General features: G+C 42.2%; 1 protein-coding gene and 1 non-coding gene across 2 annotated transcripts in view; one reads left to right on the top strand and one right to left on the bottom strand.

Moving 5' to 3' along the window:
• The window catches only part of PLA2G4A (phospholipase A2 group IVA), a 333,250-nt gene that overhangs the window by 68,236 nt on the left and 246,695 nt on the right, over positions 1-18,319 (top strand). The window lies entirely within an intron of this gene.
• TRNAI-GAU (transfer RNA isoleucine (anticodon GAU)) lies at positions 12,620-12,694 on the bottom strand. Its single transcript has one exon. It is a non-coding gene; the product is annotated as a tRNA-Ile (tRNA).

The raw sequence follows: 18,319 nt of genomic DNA, 5'->3' as shown, positions 1-18,319 counted from the left end.
TTATTCACTAAATATTTGATACCTGCACTTGATATGCAGTGATATTTACTTCTGATAGCTGACAATAATTTTAGCAGTCGTCCATGATGGCATTTAACTGCTAGGCAATATATAAGACTTAGCAAGCAATTATAGTTCATGTTTGACTGAATACAAGTTGAAGTTGCCTTTCTATTTTGTTGTTCTTGATAGGAGACCATTTTGGAGATTTTATATTTGATGTCTGTGAATATTTGGAATGGTAACACTGAAACTTTTCTAAGTCTATATGTAAATCAGGGCTGCCTTTCACCCAGCCGATCTCTATAGAAGCAAAACCATCTGATATGGATTCTTATGGATGACTCGTTCTTCCAATGGCACTCTCAATGTGTATCCCAGCTGTGTTAATTTGTTGAAGAAAACCCCCAAATCCGTCCTACGGTGCCATAAACACTTAATAGCGATGCCAGCCTCCAGGTGAGACCTGGGGATCCCCTGGAATTACAACTCATCTCTAGACTACAGAGATTAGTTCCCCTGGAGAAAATGCCTGCTTTGGAGGGTAGACTCTGACCGATTTCCCACTCACCCTACGCCACTCTGACGTTCCTCTTTTTAGCTTGGCTCTCTTCTGATTTCCCACTATTTGCCCTGGAGCTTCATCTTGTATCGCCGTTTTTGCACAGCAACAAGAAACTGGTTTTTAGCGGTTTCTGTTTACCGTGGAAAAATTGCGACACATGATGAAGCCCCGGAGCAGATAGTGGGAAATCGGAAGGATGCTGCGCTGAAAAGAGGAACGTCAGAGTGGCATAGGGTGAGTGGGAAATCAGTCTCTATGCCACTGAGGCCCCTGTCCTCTCCAGATTCCATCTCCAAATCTCCCGGAGTCTCCTAAAATGGCACTGGCAATCCTACCCCATCCCTTGCAGGTGGCCAGGGGGGAACTTGGCTGCCCTAATTAACAAATGCATTGGGTTAGTGCACTCTATCCCACAAGAGCTTTTGCTATAATAAATCTGTTAGCTCTTAGGAGTCAAACGATTCCTTTTTGATTTAGCACTGAGAATGATTCATGGGGCCATTAGGAAGCCTCCCTTGTGCATTATTATACAAAGCCATTTTTTTTTTTTTTTAGTTCAGACATATGAGAGAAATGAGATGCTGCCCAAAGTGATCAAGAGATATACACACACAGGTATGGTAAAACAGCAGGCAAGTTGCACCTTTAAGACCAACTAAGTTTTATTCAGAATGTAAGCTTTCTGATGAAGTCTGCTTAGAGCATCCGAAAGCTTAGATTCTGAATAAAACTTAGTTGGTCTTAAAGGTGCCACTTGTCTACTGCTTTGTTCTATTGCTTCAGACCAACATGGCTGCCCACTTGGATCTAGGTATAGTAAAAGGCAGTATAGTAGAACACAATACTGGTTTATGTATGCTGGAGCATACAGTATCTACACCAGCTCAATCCAGCAGGGGGCTGCTGTGTATACATAAACCAATTAATCTCTTAAGGAACAGAAGTAGGGAAATAGGGGTCTGGTCACCCACTGAGCCAATTAATGGTACAATTGCAGACCAGTTAACCAGGGCTATGTAAGTGTGTTCAGCAAAGTCAGGGCTCCAGTCCAGCAAACAGGCATAAAATTAATATGTTTGCATGCATGTAGAATTGGACTGTAGCCACTCACTTGGTTTTGGTTAATGATTCGAGGCTAACTCCCACCCCTGCAGTCAAGATTTTATGCAAAGCGGCTACAGTTTCCTGCTGATCATGAATTATGCAGAGTAAATTTGCATAAGCATTGTGCAATTCTGATTAATAACTTCAAGTATTACAAAACTTGAGAAAAACATAAAAGCAGGAATTTTTTTCCCCCCTCTAAGAGATGTTGTGAAGTACTTACAGAGTAATTTTATACAAACACATGGTAGCATATACAAGCTGGGAACATGAAAGAAATAGTGTGGGTGGGGGAGATAATTTGGGAATCCATCCTCAAACTCTTCTGCAGGCTGATTTCCTCTCCTCCCTTTTCTCCTTTGTTTTAGCCTCAACCATATCTCTGGCTGTAATCACACACACGGAATAATACACTTTCAATGCACTTTCCGATTGGATTTTACTATATGAACTGGCAAAATCCAGTTGGAAAGTGCATTGAATGTGAATTGAAAGTGCATTGTTTAGTGTGTTTGATGACAGCCTCCCTTCCTCCCCACCTTTCTCCCTCACCCTCCTCTCTCTTGGAGGCTGTTAGTCCTTACTAAACTGTTTTTTATTTTATTTTGATTAATACACTAATCATATTTTTGGCATACCTTATGAGTTGTCCTGTGCCCATATTTGCTGCTTTCATGAGGCACAAAGAAGCCAGCCACTTTACTATTCGATACAGCACAAGAGTGACCTGAAAGGTATATGGGAGAGAGGACAATTTGGAAATCGATCCCACCCCTATCCCTACAAATTATAGGCTATAATCTCCCCATCCAGGGTTCAGTAAGCTTCCAGAGGCTTTCAACAACATGTTGATTTCTCTTCCCTCTTTCCCTCCTTTTAACTGACTCTCAGGCTGATTCCGCACTTGGCGTTTGCCTCCCAATCGCTGCGGGGCTGATTTCTCAATTCCGCATTAGAGGATTTTTCCCGGATTCAATACCCAATCTGCCGCATGCGTTCTGTTTCCACATTGATTTTGCTCCCGTAGTCCCCTCACAATCTGAGCAATTTTTCCCTCCTTCCTCGGACGTGCCCCCCCCTTTTTTACATATGCGTGGTTACGTTATAACGTAGCAATGCAAATTTTTTGGGGGGTGGGGAGGGGAAATGAATATTGATTCGTGGAGCAGCCATGCACATTCCAGCTGCATCCTGATTGGCTCATCCCTCATGCCACCGCACGAAGTATGATTTTCCATCGTTCCACTCCCTTCTTTTTTAAAAGGTTACCTTTTTAAATTCACGTGGAAAACAAGTAAAGAGTGGGGGCGGGCGGAAGCACATAACGATATGTTCGTAGGATGCAGGAATGAGAAGGGTAATTGCGTTACATTTTAAAAGGTAGTTACGTTGTAATGCAAAATGCTTTTCTTAAAAAAAAACGCATAGAGTTTCTAGTGATTCCTAGAGCTACTGAATGGCACTTCTGGGTTCTACCTGGAAGTGACTTAGCAATGTTGGTGTTTTAATTTTTTTTTTCTCCTCCTCCTGCTGAGAGCCTAGAGTGGCAGCAGGCAAGATGTTTTGCCAGCAGGAGGCCTTCTGCCATCATGGGAGGCCTGGCAAGCCTGTCCCATGTGGAAAATACTTGTGTTCAGCTTGACTTGGTGAATTGGAGAACAGGACAGCCAGGAGTACAATTAAGATATCTGCCTTGTAGATATAAGATGTCCTTCTTGTGGTTCTAATGATAATAGTAAAAAACATAACTCATTATGGGCAGAATAATGCATGATTCCTGTGTTATTCACAAAAATGAAAAAAAAAAGCACCTGTGCCTCAAAATCTGGGAAAACCCTGAACTAATTTAAGTGCTTGTCAGGAATTACTAAACCCAAAATCACTGAAATCATCCTAAATGAGTCATGCTAAATAAGATGAAATGCCCAGAGTCCAAGAATAGCTTGTGGGTCTATGTAACTCTTAACATGCCTGCCGTTTTAGATCCATGTTTTCCTTACAGGCATTCCAACAGCCCACTTCCTGTTTTTCTTATGACTCTGCCAGCGAGAGTCCCAGCTGAGGCTGGAAACAAAATGGACAGAGTCCAAACGACTGTGAACTCCATGGCTGCGACGTAGCCTGCCTTGAGCCTTTTTGTCCTACGCAAATGCTGCTTACGTAGCCATAGTCGAATGAATGATTTAAGTAAGTTATGGATTACATCTGCGCAACATCTACATGTTTTTTAAAAAGTGAATTCACTACAGATGTCTTCCATCCTGCCGTGACCTGAATGGCCCAGGCTAGCCTGATTTAATTAGATCTCAGAAACAAAGCAGGGTTGGCACTGGTTAGTATGTGGATGGGAGACCACCAAGGAAGTCCATGGTCACTATGCAGACGCACGCAATGGCAAACCACCTCTGGACATCTCTTGCCTTGAAAACCTCAAGAGGTCACCATAAGTCAACTGTGACTTGACAACAGTTTCCTTCACCCTAGACTGAGAAGTCAAAGTGTTGGATCCAACATCCCATCAGTGGAAGGTGCTGACAGTCACAGGTCTTCCTCACTTTTCCCTGCCTCAGAAGCTATTCCCAACCATGAGAAAGTTAATTCCTGGGGAGCCATGTGGGATAGTAGCCACATATCCCGCATGAGGAGGGAAAAGAGGGCAAAATCGCTCCATTTTTCCTCTTGCATTAACTGTCCAGAGATCAGAAATGGATGCTGGGGGGAGGGAAAAATGGGGAAGATCTGCAATCTTTGTGTGAGTGGATTGCTGTATCCAACCCAACACATTCAAAGATTCCAGAAAGCATTGGCTGGATTCTGACACAGTAATCAGTCAAAACTTTTTTATATTCCAGGGATGTAGATCAGAACTGTTGTATATGTGGACTAAGAAAAAAGGTAGTCCCCCGTGCAAACACCAGCCGTTTCCGACTCTAGGGTGACGTTGCTTTCACAACGTTTTCATGGCAGACTTTTTACGGAGTGGTTTGCTGTTGCCTTCCCCAGTCATCTACACTTTCCCCACTAAGACTGTGGCCTCGTTGGCCCAGTTCGTCAGTTACAGAATTAAGCTGTTACCATGCTGTACTTAATAAAAGAGCTATGATCACTACAACTGCGTCTCCTCCTTGCAGCGAACCCACTATATTATAAGAACCAACTTAAATTCTGCACTAGGAATGATTCTCTTGATCCAGTGGTGGCATGGAAAAAAAAATTCACCACCATCATAGTCAACTCAAAGGCTTTCAAGGGAGCTCAATGACAAGTGCTCTTATTTGACAAGTATCTTCATAATGTGTTGATTTCTTTCTTTCAGCGGCATGTTTTATTTGGTTTCTATACAAGTGTTCACTGTCTTTCTGGCACAGGCCACAGGGCACAGCAGCATTATTTGAAATTTGAACAAAATTCTTACTATGGAAGGCTGAAATGTCTCACTTCAGCTGGGAAAGATGAAGGACAGATATACATTAACACACACACGAAACTGCCTTATGATGAATCAGGCCATCAAGGTCAGTGTTGCTTACTCAGACTGACAGCAGCTCTCCAGGATCTCAGGCAGAGGTCTTTTACATCTTCTACTGCATGGTCCTCATTAAGTGGAGACACCAGGGATTGAACCCTGGGACTCTACATGCAAAGCAGAGGCTCTTCCTCTGAGCCATTGCTCTTCCCCAAATACTAAGTGGATTTAGAAGTCCTAATGCAATTGTAGCTTTGGGGGGGGGGGGGGAGCAGTGGCTCACATGATTTAAAATATGTGGTTTTGACCAAAAGGGAAATATTATTTTCTCTAATTCTTGTCTTTAATTTTGCCTATTTACTTTTATGATCTGATAGCATATGTGGCTCTTCCCTTCCTGTTTCATCATCACAACAGTCCTATGGGGCAAGTTTGAAAGTGATGTCTAGGCGTGATGGGCAAAAACTGGCTGATGTACTAACGTATGCCACAAATTTTTGCTAGTTTGTAGTTTGTGAAGCTGTGTCCACAAACTGAACAACTGCCACAACCTTCCATGAATTTGGGTGCAGTTCGTAGCAGTTCATCGCAGCTGATGAAGAGCAGAACGCTCCAAGACATTTAAACCAAACAGCTGAGCAGTGATCCCCACCGTTCAGCTGTTCGGAAACCCCTGCTTTCTGTTCCCCATGGCTTTTCACAGAAAGCAGGAAACAGGACTTAAATGGCTTGGAACCATTTAGAACAAATGGCTGGTTGGAAACCCCTGCTTTCTGCTCCCTGCAAAAAGCCATGGGGAACAGAAAGCATGGGTTTAAACTTTAAATGGCTCACAAATGGATATGAACCAGTTTGGTTCACGAACTGGTGTAATGGTTCATGGTTCAGCTGCAAACCATGAACTGAACTGCAAAAATGCCATTTGTGCTTATCTATATTAAGAACCCTTGATCTAGGCCAGGGGTGGCCAAACTGTGGCTTGGGAGCCACATGTGGCTCTTTCACACATATTATGTGACTCCAAGAGGCCAAAGAGGAACTTAATGCAGACTTTCTCTCAAGTCTGTCCTATGCTGATCTTTTGAGGACTATTATTCCCAGCTTTTGTTCTTTAAAACATCTTCTAATATGGTCGTATTATATAGTACATATGTATATATTTAATCTTTCTATGCAAAGAAAGTATTAAGAGTTTTCATTAAGAAGTGGGCGTAATATTTGTTCACATGTGGCTCTCAAACATCTGACGTTTATTTTGTGTGGCTCTTAAGTTAAGCAAGTTTGTTCACCCTCGATCTAGGCTCTAACATGGAGTGACAAAATGTTTCAGTGCTGGAGTTTTAATTAGGTGGATAGGAAGAGTGAAGATCGGAGCTGATTTTTAGAGCTTCCAGATCCCATCTGGAGAGAGCTGGTTACTGTTTAACAGGGACTGTATGTGCAATCCTAAACAGACTTAAATTCTTTTCAGCCCATTTATTTTAAAGAACTTAAAAGGGCATAACTCTGTTCAGGATTGTACCACCTATGCTACAAACAACATGTAGCTGATAGGGTGCTGCGCAGCATCAGATGATCTGAACTGACTGTGAACTTTGGAAGAAACCTAAATGGACATCCACTCACTTTGTTTAACTAGACACCTGCTTAATGTTAGGGTGACTCATGAGCTTGCTGGACGGTCAGAATTCAAGTCAGGAAATAAGATCATCCCAAATTTTAATTGAGGGTTGAAAAAGCTTCCTTGGCGTGGAGACAAGATTGTAAGAGGGAAGCTCTCCAGTCACGCCAACTTTCTCTTTGGAGTTTCTGGGTTTATGTAAGACTTTGTTTGTTTTCCCTCTGTGAATGATTCATGCATGCAAACATGTTGAAATGATCCCAAGGAGGAAGCTGAAACCAGTGTCAGGTGTCTGAAATAGAGAATGGGAATATGTTGAGGGCTGCACGTCTTACACATCAGTTAAATTAATACAGAATCATTTTATTCAGAAATCAAGGCTAAGTTTCCAATGGAAACAGCAGTTCTGGTTTTAGGTACTGGTTACTGGCCATAATGCAAACATTGCATTACTACAAGACAAGAGGTTATCCAGTATAATGACAGGCAAATCCCTTTAGACTTGATCCACCTCTTCCTCTTGAAGGGTGGCCTGCCTTGATGTCGCACTGATGGCACCTCGAGTGCAAGGAGCCTTTCTTGGAGGGGCTTCCTGCTCCCCTTCTGCTTCTCCCTCCCAGGAGAGAGTGAGCCTCTTCTTCCTCCCACTGGCCACCACTTTTTCCTTCGGTGGCAACATAGTTGGGTGCACCCTTTGTAGGTGCCTGTGGAGGATGGAAGAGGACAAATGCTGGGGGTTTGCACCTCTCCAGATATGAGTGTGGCACACCTGGCACTCTGCCACTGGAGAGAGTGTGGAAATGTTTTCAAAGTGTGGGCTGGAAATGGGACCCTAGGACTGGTGAAGGTGGGAGGTACTTTCTGTCACTGAGCTAGGAGGGACCACAGAGAGGTGTATCTGAGGCGAGAGCAGCAATAGGGCATTAGGATGTGGAAGGAGAGGATTCTATCTCCCACCCTGTGAATTACTGCTGTTGGAGTCCTCCTCTCCAAAGAATGTTGGGCATTTACTAACAAGTCTTTTGCCTCTGTGGAAGGCCCCAGGAACAGATCAGAGGAAGAAGCACGGCTTCTTCCTCTGCTTACAAGGCTCTTAGTACGGGGCCTACTGTAAGCTCCAGGAGGATTGGCTACATCAAGGGTGTGTAGCCTAATATGCAAAGGAGTTCCTGCTACAAAAAAAATCTGTGGGAAGAAGGCTCTGAGACCCCTGGTGAAGCCCTGCTAGGGCTGAGTTCCAGTGGGCTGGCACTGGCAGAGTGGGTTTGGTGCCTGGGGACGGGGGCCTGTGGTACACAGGAGGTGGAGGACTTCCTCTCCCCATGACAAGTACTCTTTGCATCTGTGAGCCACCCCCTGAAATTTAATAATTATTGGGCCTAATACATCTCATAGACCCTAATTAAATAAAAAGTTTAAGGTCTGAGAAGAAAGCAGGGAGCTATAGCTGTAGGGCAATTCCTCTTTTGGGTAGCTGGCTACAGAGGCACAGGCCTAATTTACTCTGTTTAGCACATTTTGTGGTTAGCTTCACTGGAGGAAAAGTTGTTTTTGTGAAGATAGAGCCTTTCATAATATCAAGTGACCATGGCGTAGAGAAACACTGCAGAGAATCTCTGCTATGTTAGGACATAGCAACGGTTAGAGATAACCATATATAGAGGCTAAAGAGACTTGGACAATAGGAATAAAGATGTCCAATTAATTATAAGCATGCTGATGTATTCATGCATAAGAGTGGTGCTATGATGCTAAATTGATACTTGCTAAAGTTGTGATTTCTTTGTGTGGAACAAAAGAGGAAGCACAGAATTGTGTATGTATGGCTCTGAAACTTCCCTGTGTTGGAGGGGTTCTGACTATTTACAGTGTCCCTTCTCACTTACTGCAATACAGCTTAAAATCCTTTCTCCACTGACCCTGTGTGGGTTATTGGCTGAACTCCATAGGGGAATACACCTTTGTGTGGTAACACACCCACTTTCACCCTTGTGGCACACAGAGGTGGGAGGGTATAAAATGTGGGTCCTTAGCTGAGGCACCTGGTACCTAAGCCCCTCTGCTCAAGCATGAGCACAGAAATGGGGTAACTCAGACCCCGGAGTCCACCTAACACTCAAACCCCACCAGGAAGAGATGTTCCCCCACCAGGAAGAGATGTTAACAAGTTTCCTGCGTCTCTGTCTCTCTGCATCTCTGCATCTCTGCCAACACCCAACAAAGGAGAGGGTGCGGAGCTGAGCTGAGGGTATATATAGTATTCTGAGCTGAGGGCATATATAGCATAGAGCAGAATAGGAACTCTGTTATTGGCAGCCAGCAATGCCTGTTAAGCTTGGTCTTTCCAAGGCTGGAGAATTCCACTCCCCCTGTTTCTTTGATGTTTGGTAACATCTTGATTGGGCACAGACAGTCTTTCTGGAAATGTATGTATTTATGAGCTGCCACAAACCACTTGATAGTTCATGGACAATTCATGCCAGTTCACCTGCCATGAACTTCAGTTCACAAACCACAAACTGGTCAAAATTTGTCATGTGAGCCAGTTTGTGCTCATCTGTAGTTATGGGGTTCTGTACCACAAAGAGACATGTTTATGGGAATGCGGTATATAATAAGGGACTGCCTTGCCCTGAGGTAAGAGAAGACAAGCACTTCAAATAGTGGATTTTGGACATGATGGTTTGCCCAAATCAAAAGGGGAAGTTATGCACACTGCTCCAAGGTTTTCTAGAACAGGTAGTTTAGGGTAGCCTCAACATAGACAAAATGGAGGCATCTAGGGTTGCCAACAGGCCTGGAAAAATAAAGGCTTAATACAGACATGAGAAGCAGAACCTTTTTGTAGCACAGAGGTAAATAACATCACTTGGTAAATAACATCCCATTAAGCCTAGGGACAGGCTGCATAGTTACCCTCACAAATGGGGGACTGAAGCCCTCTGTAGAATACTGAAGCTACTGGCAAATGAGTGATTCAGAGTGGAAAAAATGGTTTGGCAGGGAAAAGGTTAAGCACGTCTTCCCTGTGCCATTTTTTTGCTTTAAATTATCCTCCTAAAAGGAGGTAATTCTTTTGCATTTTTAGACATTGGGGATTCCTTATATGCAGGATTTTTTTTCGAGCAGGAACACACAGGAATGCAGTTCCAAATGGCTTGGCATCAGGGGGTGTGGTCTAATATGCAAATGAGTTACTGCTGGGCTTTTTCTACAAAAAAGGCCCTGCCTTAACTCAGGCCATTAGCCAGAAAGCTTTTATTTGTAGAGGGGGGAACAAGTACAGTGGTGGTGAGTCCATTGTTATTTATTTTATTATTTATTTATACTTACTACATAATTTATTTATTAATTTTCTCCTTGAGACTCAAAATGGATTACATGACAAACAATATAATCAAACAGCACGAGAGACCTAATAAGCAATGCAATGGAACTAGAATTACAAAAACTAGAATTGTGCAAAAAAAGCATCAGACTTACTATGCCAAGCCATGCAGAAAATGGAATTTCCAAAAAATCCCAGCCATGAAATCAATGCTGTAAGCCAGGGGTGTCAGACTCATTTGTTATGAGGTCCAGATCTGACATAAATGAGACGTTGTCGGGCCGGGCCATATCAGACTGGGCCATGTGTGTTCCTATTTAAGATTAGGTCGCAGAGATATAAAGTTTATAAAGGGCACAGACAGACACAATTAAAGACTTTTTAAAAAAAGCTTTAAATATGCTTAAAGCATTAGCACTCATTGGTCTTAAGGGTGCTTTCTTTGTATTTCTCCCATGGGATCCAGAAAATTGGGCAAATGAAGCTCTGGCTCTTTCCTTCCTTCCCCAGGGGATCAGGAGGGGGAGGAGCCTCAGCCAATAGAAGAAAGAAAGGCTTGGATCAGTAGCTCCGCTGTGCAATTGAGAGACCCTAGCAAAGCAACACCATTTTTAACCCTTCATTCTGTAATCTCTTTCTCTTTGCTTTACAACAATGTGATGTTAACCCCACTCTCCCATCCTCGCAAGCTTTTAAAATCAGGATTCTTCATCTCTACTTAACTGTTAATTCTGTTCCAGCCAATTGCATAGAGAATTTACCCTTAGAAGATTTATGATAGGATTTACACTTTTTTACCTCAGCGCCTTCCTTTTTTACTTGAAAGCAGGGTTGGTTATAGGGCTGCCAAGCCCCCGGTTCTCCCCCTGCGTCACTGGCATGATGACGTCACCCAGAAGAGATATCATCAAAATGGCAACGCCCCGTACGGGGCCACTCTAGGCATTTCTGGGGGAAAGTCTATGGTTTTCCTGAACACTCTAGCCATTTGGGAGGTAAAACTCTATGGTACAATAGGTAATGGTTAGAGCATCTGGGAAAACCATAGAGTTTTCCCGAAAATGTTTAGAGCAGCCCCGCACGGGTGCCGCCATTTTGATTATGTCACTTCCGGGTGACGTTATTTTGTCACATGTGTGCACATCGCGCATGCAATGTCCCCCGCCGGGGGTTGAAGAGGACTTGGCAACCCTAGTTGGTTACAAGTTCTTATGAGCCCTGGGCAAAAAACTGTAACCTTTCCCCCTTTTGTAGAGAGCCCCTTTTGCCTCTAGCCACACTCCTTCCAGTTGGTGCCTCTTTTTTGGTTCTACTTTTTCTTCTTTAACAACTCCCTTTTCCATTATTTTGTTATCCATATTTGTTGCCATATGCCTGTTAAGGTTTGATGGACTCTGTTTCTTTGGCTTGGAAGAGCTCTATTGATATCCCATCTACTTCTGGCAATTTATTTCTCCTAGTTGCTTTCAGTGCAATTTTCACTGCTTTCTAAAATTGTAGGTTCTTTTTCAAAAGATTCTTCTTGGAAGGAATCTGTCATCCTTTCACCCCTTTTGTATGTATATAATGTCCCCATCTTTTCTTTATTTTGTCCTTTTCAGTTAATGTATTTCCATGTTGATCTTTCAGCATGCCTAACCATGGTTTAAATTTTTCTTTGATTTCTTGGCTCTTCTTCCTTCTTTGTTGTTCTCTTCTATTTAATTACACTAAGATAGATCAAGATGGGTAGCCATGTTAGTCTGTTTGTAGCAGTAGAAAAGAGCAGGAGTCCAGTAACACTTTAAAGACTAACAAATTTTGTGGTGGAAGTGAACAGTGACTGACAAAAGCTCATACCCTACCACAAATTTTGTTAGCTTTTAAGGTGCTACTGGACTCTTTCTTTACACTGGCCACTATAATAGTTCTCTTTGTCTCTAACTGCAAGTCACTGGAATACTGTGTTCAGACTTTTGATTCTGTTTCTGTCACCTTTTATTTTTGCTTCTCACTTGTCTTTAGCGCTTTGAAGAGTCTCATCACTCATCCATTGAGGTTTTTCATTTCCTTTAGGTAAAGGAATACTCTGCTCTTTCTTCTTTGATAATATGTTTGGTTTTTCAACCCATAGTTCTTCTGTTTCACATTTCACTTGAGCTTAGTAATGCAAATCTGTTCTTTCTATAGTCTTTAAAAACTGCAGGAACGTTGCTTAGATTGTATTTTGACACTATTAATGTTTTGTTTTGTTTTTCTTCAGTTTTTTTAAAATATAATTTTCAATAACAATTCATGATCTATATACCATGACAGGCTCCTGGTCTTGTTTTAACAGAGAGAACAGAGCATCTCCATTTTCTCTTTCAAATGATGTAACCTCTTTGATTTCTATATTGACCATCTGGTGATATGGACATATATGGGCATATGAAGCTGCCTTATACTGAATCATACCCTTGGTCCATCAAAGTCAGTATCGTCTACTCAGACTGGCAGCAGCTCTCCAGGGTCTCAAGCTGAGGTTTTTCACACCTATTTGCCTGGACCTTTTTTTGGAGATGCCAGGGATTGAACCTGGGACCTTCTGCTTATCAAGCAGATGCTCTACCACTGAGCCACCATCCGTCCCCTAATAGATATACAGTCATCTATTTGGCAATGTTAACAAAGTATTTAAATCTAATAACAATGAAAGAAAGCTGGTGGGAGGTTTCTTGTGTTATCATAAACAAAAGTAGTTGACTGGGAAAAGTAAGAAGGAATACAAGTTGGAATTAGGAAGATGAAGGCTAAAATTCTAGCTATTTCTTGGCAGTAAATGGAAATAATATATTGCTTTGCAGATGTTTTCCTTCAGGGGATGACAGAAGGCAGACTGGGAGAAAACAATAACTTTACTTGATGTTTAAACTCGGTAAAGTTGCTTCTGGCTTTATTGGCATGTATCCTTTCACCTCAGAGAACAAAGTGTGAAGCCTTCTTCCAGTGTGAATGGTTCTTCTGGGAGAATCACTTAGGTGGAGGAATGTCTTTCAAATAAATGTTTGAATACATGCCATTATATGTACTTTTATCAACATTACATTTAATTCTGAATGACGGCCTCATAATGTGGATCAAAAAGTTCACACAATGTACAGATAGGGAGTATTTTCCTACAGTCAGTGGGAGGAGTCCTAGATTTGTGGAATAGTATGAAATGTAAAAACACACACACAATTGAAAAGTTAAAAGATAGGGAAAAAATACAATAAAGCTGCTATATATGTGGACTCAAGAGAAGAAACCCACTATACAATAAAAGCTGTAAGTTGGAGCAAGACACAGAAAACTGGAAACGGAGGAAGGGAAGAGAAAGAAATGAGTGACTTGGGTCGGGAGGCTGCCCAGAAGAGAAATAGCAAAAGTAGTCAGTCATGGAAGAAAATGGGTGGGAGGAAAGGACAGGCAAGAAACTGCAAGCATTGTCAGGAAGAGGCAAAAGGAAAAGCAAAAGTGAGAGAAGGAAGGGGTAAATGAGATCCACCCTGAGAGTTCTTGTGGGGCAGCCACTTGTATAATCTAATATACTACACCTTGTATAAGTATTTCTGGGTGTGAAACTGGCATGAGAGGTCAATGTAGACTGCCGTGCCTTATCAGGGTAGTACTTACGCTACATTTTGGTAGGTTTATCACTATAAAAGTCTGGCATTGCAGGAGATGGTGGTTGGAGAGATGGAGCATTTTGGAAGACTGTTGTGATAGGGCTAGTGACCATGGCAGAGAAAGATGTATTCTTGAGTGCCACTGAATGACAAAATATTGTCTGGGCTAGTGGTCTTCAACTTTTTCAGAGCTGGGACCCACTATTAACCCTAAGGCAGCAAACTGAAGTTTGCTATGCTACAAGTACATGAGAGGAAGTAATGTGACATCACAATTGTATAACAAATGAGTTGATTTATAATCTCAGCAGTGGAGAAAGACTTTGTTCCTCAAGTGTCCACAAAGTTTTGGAAAACCAAATGGTGGGGATGGACAGGCCCAGGTGTGCCAGACTGAGGAAACAGAGAGAAGGCAAAGGAGAGCTTTTTGCAGCTCAATCCAGTCCTGTCAATCCAGTTCTGGAGGTTGGTAAGGTACATTTTCCTCTGTCAATCAAGTCCTGGAGGCTGGTAGACTACCTTTTTCCTTGTCAATCCAGTCCTGGAGATTGGCAGAGTGCCTTTTCGCCTGTCAATCCCGTCCTGGAGGTTGACAAAGTGCATTTTTGCCTGTCAATCAAGTCCTGGAGGCTGGCAGACTACCTTTTCATCTGTCAATCTAGTCCTGGAGGTTGGCAAGGTCTATTTTTGCCTGTCAATCCAGTCCTTGAGGTTGGTAGATGATTGTCCATAGGAAACAATAGCAGAGCCTGGATGGGAGCCTGGATTGTCCATAGGATATAATGGGAGAGAAGATTATCCTTTCCGGGTTTTTGTTGCAGACTTTTCTGTTCTTCAGTCTATTTCAATGAAGCCCATGCAAGTCAATGGACAATCTTCTCTTCCATTACATCTTATGGACCATCCAGGCTCTGCTATTATTTCCTATGGACCATCCTGTCATTCATTTTAGTACATCCCATCAAAAAAACCTGGTAGTTTTATAGGACTGCAGCACTCAGCAGGTGGGGCCTTGTTTCTTGAGAGTCACATCCCCCAATACAGTTAAGCTATTATAGGTTAAGATGCCAATTTGCAATTTATTACTGTATATGTATATTTATTACTGTATATGTATAAGATGTTGTTAGCCGCCCTGAGCCTGCTTAGGTGGGGAAGGCGGGATACAAATAAAATTTTACCTTTACCTTACCTTTACCTTCATTTATCATTCTTAGTTGTAGCTAACAGCACCATGAGTTACTTTCTTTATTCTTGCCATCCTTCTTCTAATGCGTAAAGCCACAATCTGGAAATCAAACCAGAGTCAAGTAGCACCTTTAAGACCAACCAAGTTTTATTCAGAATGTAAGCTGGAAATCATTCTGGAAATCAGTTTTGGGTTCTGCAAAGTCATACAGTTTGAAAGCTGTCCATGACAACAGAAGTTTTTTGTTCTTTCTCTGACACTTCCTATATACTGCCAGGCTGCAATCTTATCTTGGGCTTTGACCCAGCCTACCAGAATCTGTGCAGGACTGGCAACTCTGGTTGGGGAAATTCTTGGAACATTTGGGGGTGGTGCTTGGGGGAAGGAAAGGAACTTAGCAGGGACGGGAAGATCCTACTGTCTGAAGCTACCATTCTCTCCAAAGAAACTCATCTCTCTGGAAGTCAGTCCAGAAGAATTTCAGGCCCCAACTGGAGGTTGGTAACCTTGTGCTGGTTCTGTTCCAAGTATTTGCTGGTCCGCAGGAAGCCAGTATTTTTAGCACACACAATGCTTTCCAGGCAAGCTTGACTCTTGGCACGTTGGTTTTCAGGAGCTGCAGTAAGCAGTCTCATTGTCTCACTTTCATTTTTCAGTATCAGATGTGAATGATCTAGTGCTGTGTAATCAAGGAGTTTTGCATACGAGGGGCACAGAGTTCAAAAGCAGTTAACAGAATCTGAACTATTGTCATCATTGATGGCTTGCCGATGGTTTTTTATATTTGGTTGCAGGAAGAAGCTATTAAAGAGGGATTTTCCTGTCGTTACATTCCTAAAAAGAGAGAGTGTGAATGATGTTTGTGTCAGAATACATGATGACAAATTGAGATGGCATGACCCCCTGCCCCAAACTTACATGAGGAGTTGCATAGTCACTACTGCTGGCAATCCTGTAATAAAAATAATTAAACCTCTAAATAACCTGTGTTAGCATTCCAGCTACCCTTTTTTCTACCATTCAGTGAGAGATGGAACAGAATGTACTGATAAAGCTGAATTAGAGGAGCTGGACTCAAGGGCAGACTGGGAAGCTAAAATGGTCCAGGAAAAAGGCAGCATAGTGGCTCCTCTTATCCCCATGCCTGATGAAGGACTCAACAAAGTGAAGGCAGGTGGAGGACCTGATTGGCCAGAGGATGGTGTGGAAGATGTTGGAATATGCAAGGTCTATCATGCATAGATAAATCAAGGTGGGCAGCCATACTGGTCTGAAGTAGTAAAACAAAGCAGGAGTCAAGTTTCACCTTGGTCTTAAAGGTATAACTTGACTCATGCATAGATAAAATGACAAGAACATCCTGGAGGGGGCAGCAGAGGAGACAACTAGATAACCTAGTGAGAAAGGAACTTCCTACTATTTTCAACTTGTCTCCTTTCTGTCTCCTGATTGGCTCGCTCCTGCTGAGAACTGATCCTTACCTAATTCCCTCCCATCTAGTTAGACAGACTTCTTTTTTCTCTTTCTTACAAAGTTTGTTCTATTCTTAATGAACTGACTTAATTCTTTAAACAGCTTTTGCTCCTTTTAACATCTACACTAGAGATGAGCATGGATTGGAATACAGATCAAAGTTTATTACTGTCTGTGAGGTCATGGACCACTTGCTAATCTATGTCTTTTGGTCCATGAGTGAAGGGTCAGTGAATGAAGGTGGCATTTAAAATGCCCCTCTTCACTCCTTGAGTTGTGCGCTGCAGTGGCTCCATATTAAACTACTTTATGTGTTCAACTGATGGCATATTTCATAGAAAGGAATATTCAGAAAGACACTTGGGTGGGTTTTTCGCTAGGATTTTTAAAATGCACAGGTAACTTAGGTAGTTTGAGTAACAAATTTTCCTTCAATTGTTCATTTTTTTGCTACTTAGAGATATACTTAGATTTCCTTAACAGTTTCAGCAGAAAACCAGTTTCAAGAGCTAAGATTTTTTATTTTTTGTGTATGCACGTATTTCAGTGGTAATACTAAACTTCCTTTCCAGTTTTATAAAGAAAATATTTGAGGGTGAGGAGTGATTCCATAATGTAAATTTGTCAAATCTTGCTTCAATCTGTTCTGTTTCCTACCCAAATATTTCCAATGTAAGCATTAATCACTGTTTTCATTATAATGACACCTAAGTATAGATTTGGAGGGAGATGCTTTGAGAATGTTGATGGAAATCAGAAAATCATGGCAATTCAGTTTTACTGCCTATCAGAACATTTGGTATGTGTAGAGGAAGCATATAGTTTCCCTCTTCTTAAGAAAATGTAGGTGAAGATCAGACACAATACACATCCATGGGTTAGTGATTATCTGAATATAGTTAGTTATGGTTAGATACGAACTCTCAAATCAGGATCTGAACCCATGGTTTGAATTTGGTTTATAAACCACTGGTAGTCTTAACTATGGTTTGAATGATATACAAATGTGGGCATCTTGGCTTGTTCTCTGGCAATGCATTCCTACATTGTGTGCCCAACTAGACAGATGCCAGGCTAGTGCAAAGGTGATGAAATCAGCATTTGTTAGAAGCTGAGAGGTTGTGAGTAGAATAAAACTGTGCCTGAATAGAACTGTACTTACATTGTTTTCAACAGGCTACTCTCTTTGTGTTAGGTGTTCAGGCCCCCAAACAAAAATGTGGTTAGGCCTTGCACAACTTATTTCATTTCATTTATTTCATGTCCCTTTATTAATATGTATCTTGTCTCAAATTGCCCAGTCTGGGCTGAGAAATTCCTAGAGTCTAAGAGGATGGAGGTAGGAGGGAGTTCAGCAGGGTTGTGATGCTATAAAGTCCACCTTCTCAAGCTGCCATTTTCTCCATTGGAATTATCTCCATAGTCTGGAGACTGCGGAATCAGCCACAGTGAACCAATTTTGGCTTTCATTGGAGAAGTAGATGCTTCAGAAGAGTCCATACCTTTGGGTCTATGAGGAACACCCATCATGGGAGGAGGCTTGGCTTGTGTTGAACATTCCAACATTTTGTGATTAGTCTCCCTCACAGTAGTCATTGCTATTGTCTCTGTTATCTGTCTTCAGCATCCTAAAAGTACCCCAAGATTGAGTACCACCACCCTATAAACTCTATCTAGTAATCTAGAGAAGGCTTTCCCAAACTTTTCCCCTTCCTGGCCCAGTTATTTTTATACTGCTCCTTCCTGGCCCAGTAAGATTTGGGGGTGGAGCCGGGAGACAAGAAATAATATCTCCCCACCTGCTAGGGATACTGCAAAGGCAGACGATCTGCCACACACATCCCATTTAAACACCTTGCTGGGGGGTGTTTAAAAGGGGGGGAGCTTGAAGTTCGCTTTGCCATCTCCCTGTCTGGTGGGGAGACAGCAAAGGCAGACAATCAC

This window comes from Heteronotia binoei, chromosome 2, assembly GCF_032191835.1.
Source record: "Heteronotia binoei isolate CCM8104 ecotype False Entrance Well chromosome 2, APGP_CSIRO_Hbin_v1, whole genome shotgun sequence".
Lineage (NCBI taxonomy): Eukaryota > Metazoa > Chordata > Lepidosauria > Squamata > Gekkonidae > Heteronotia > Heteronotia binoei.
Note: the sequence above shows the minus strand (reverse complement) of the source record. Positions and strands in the feature narration are given on the sequence as shown.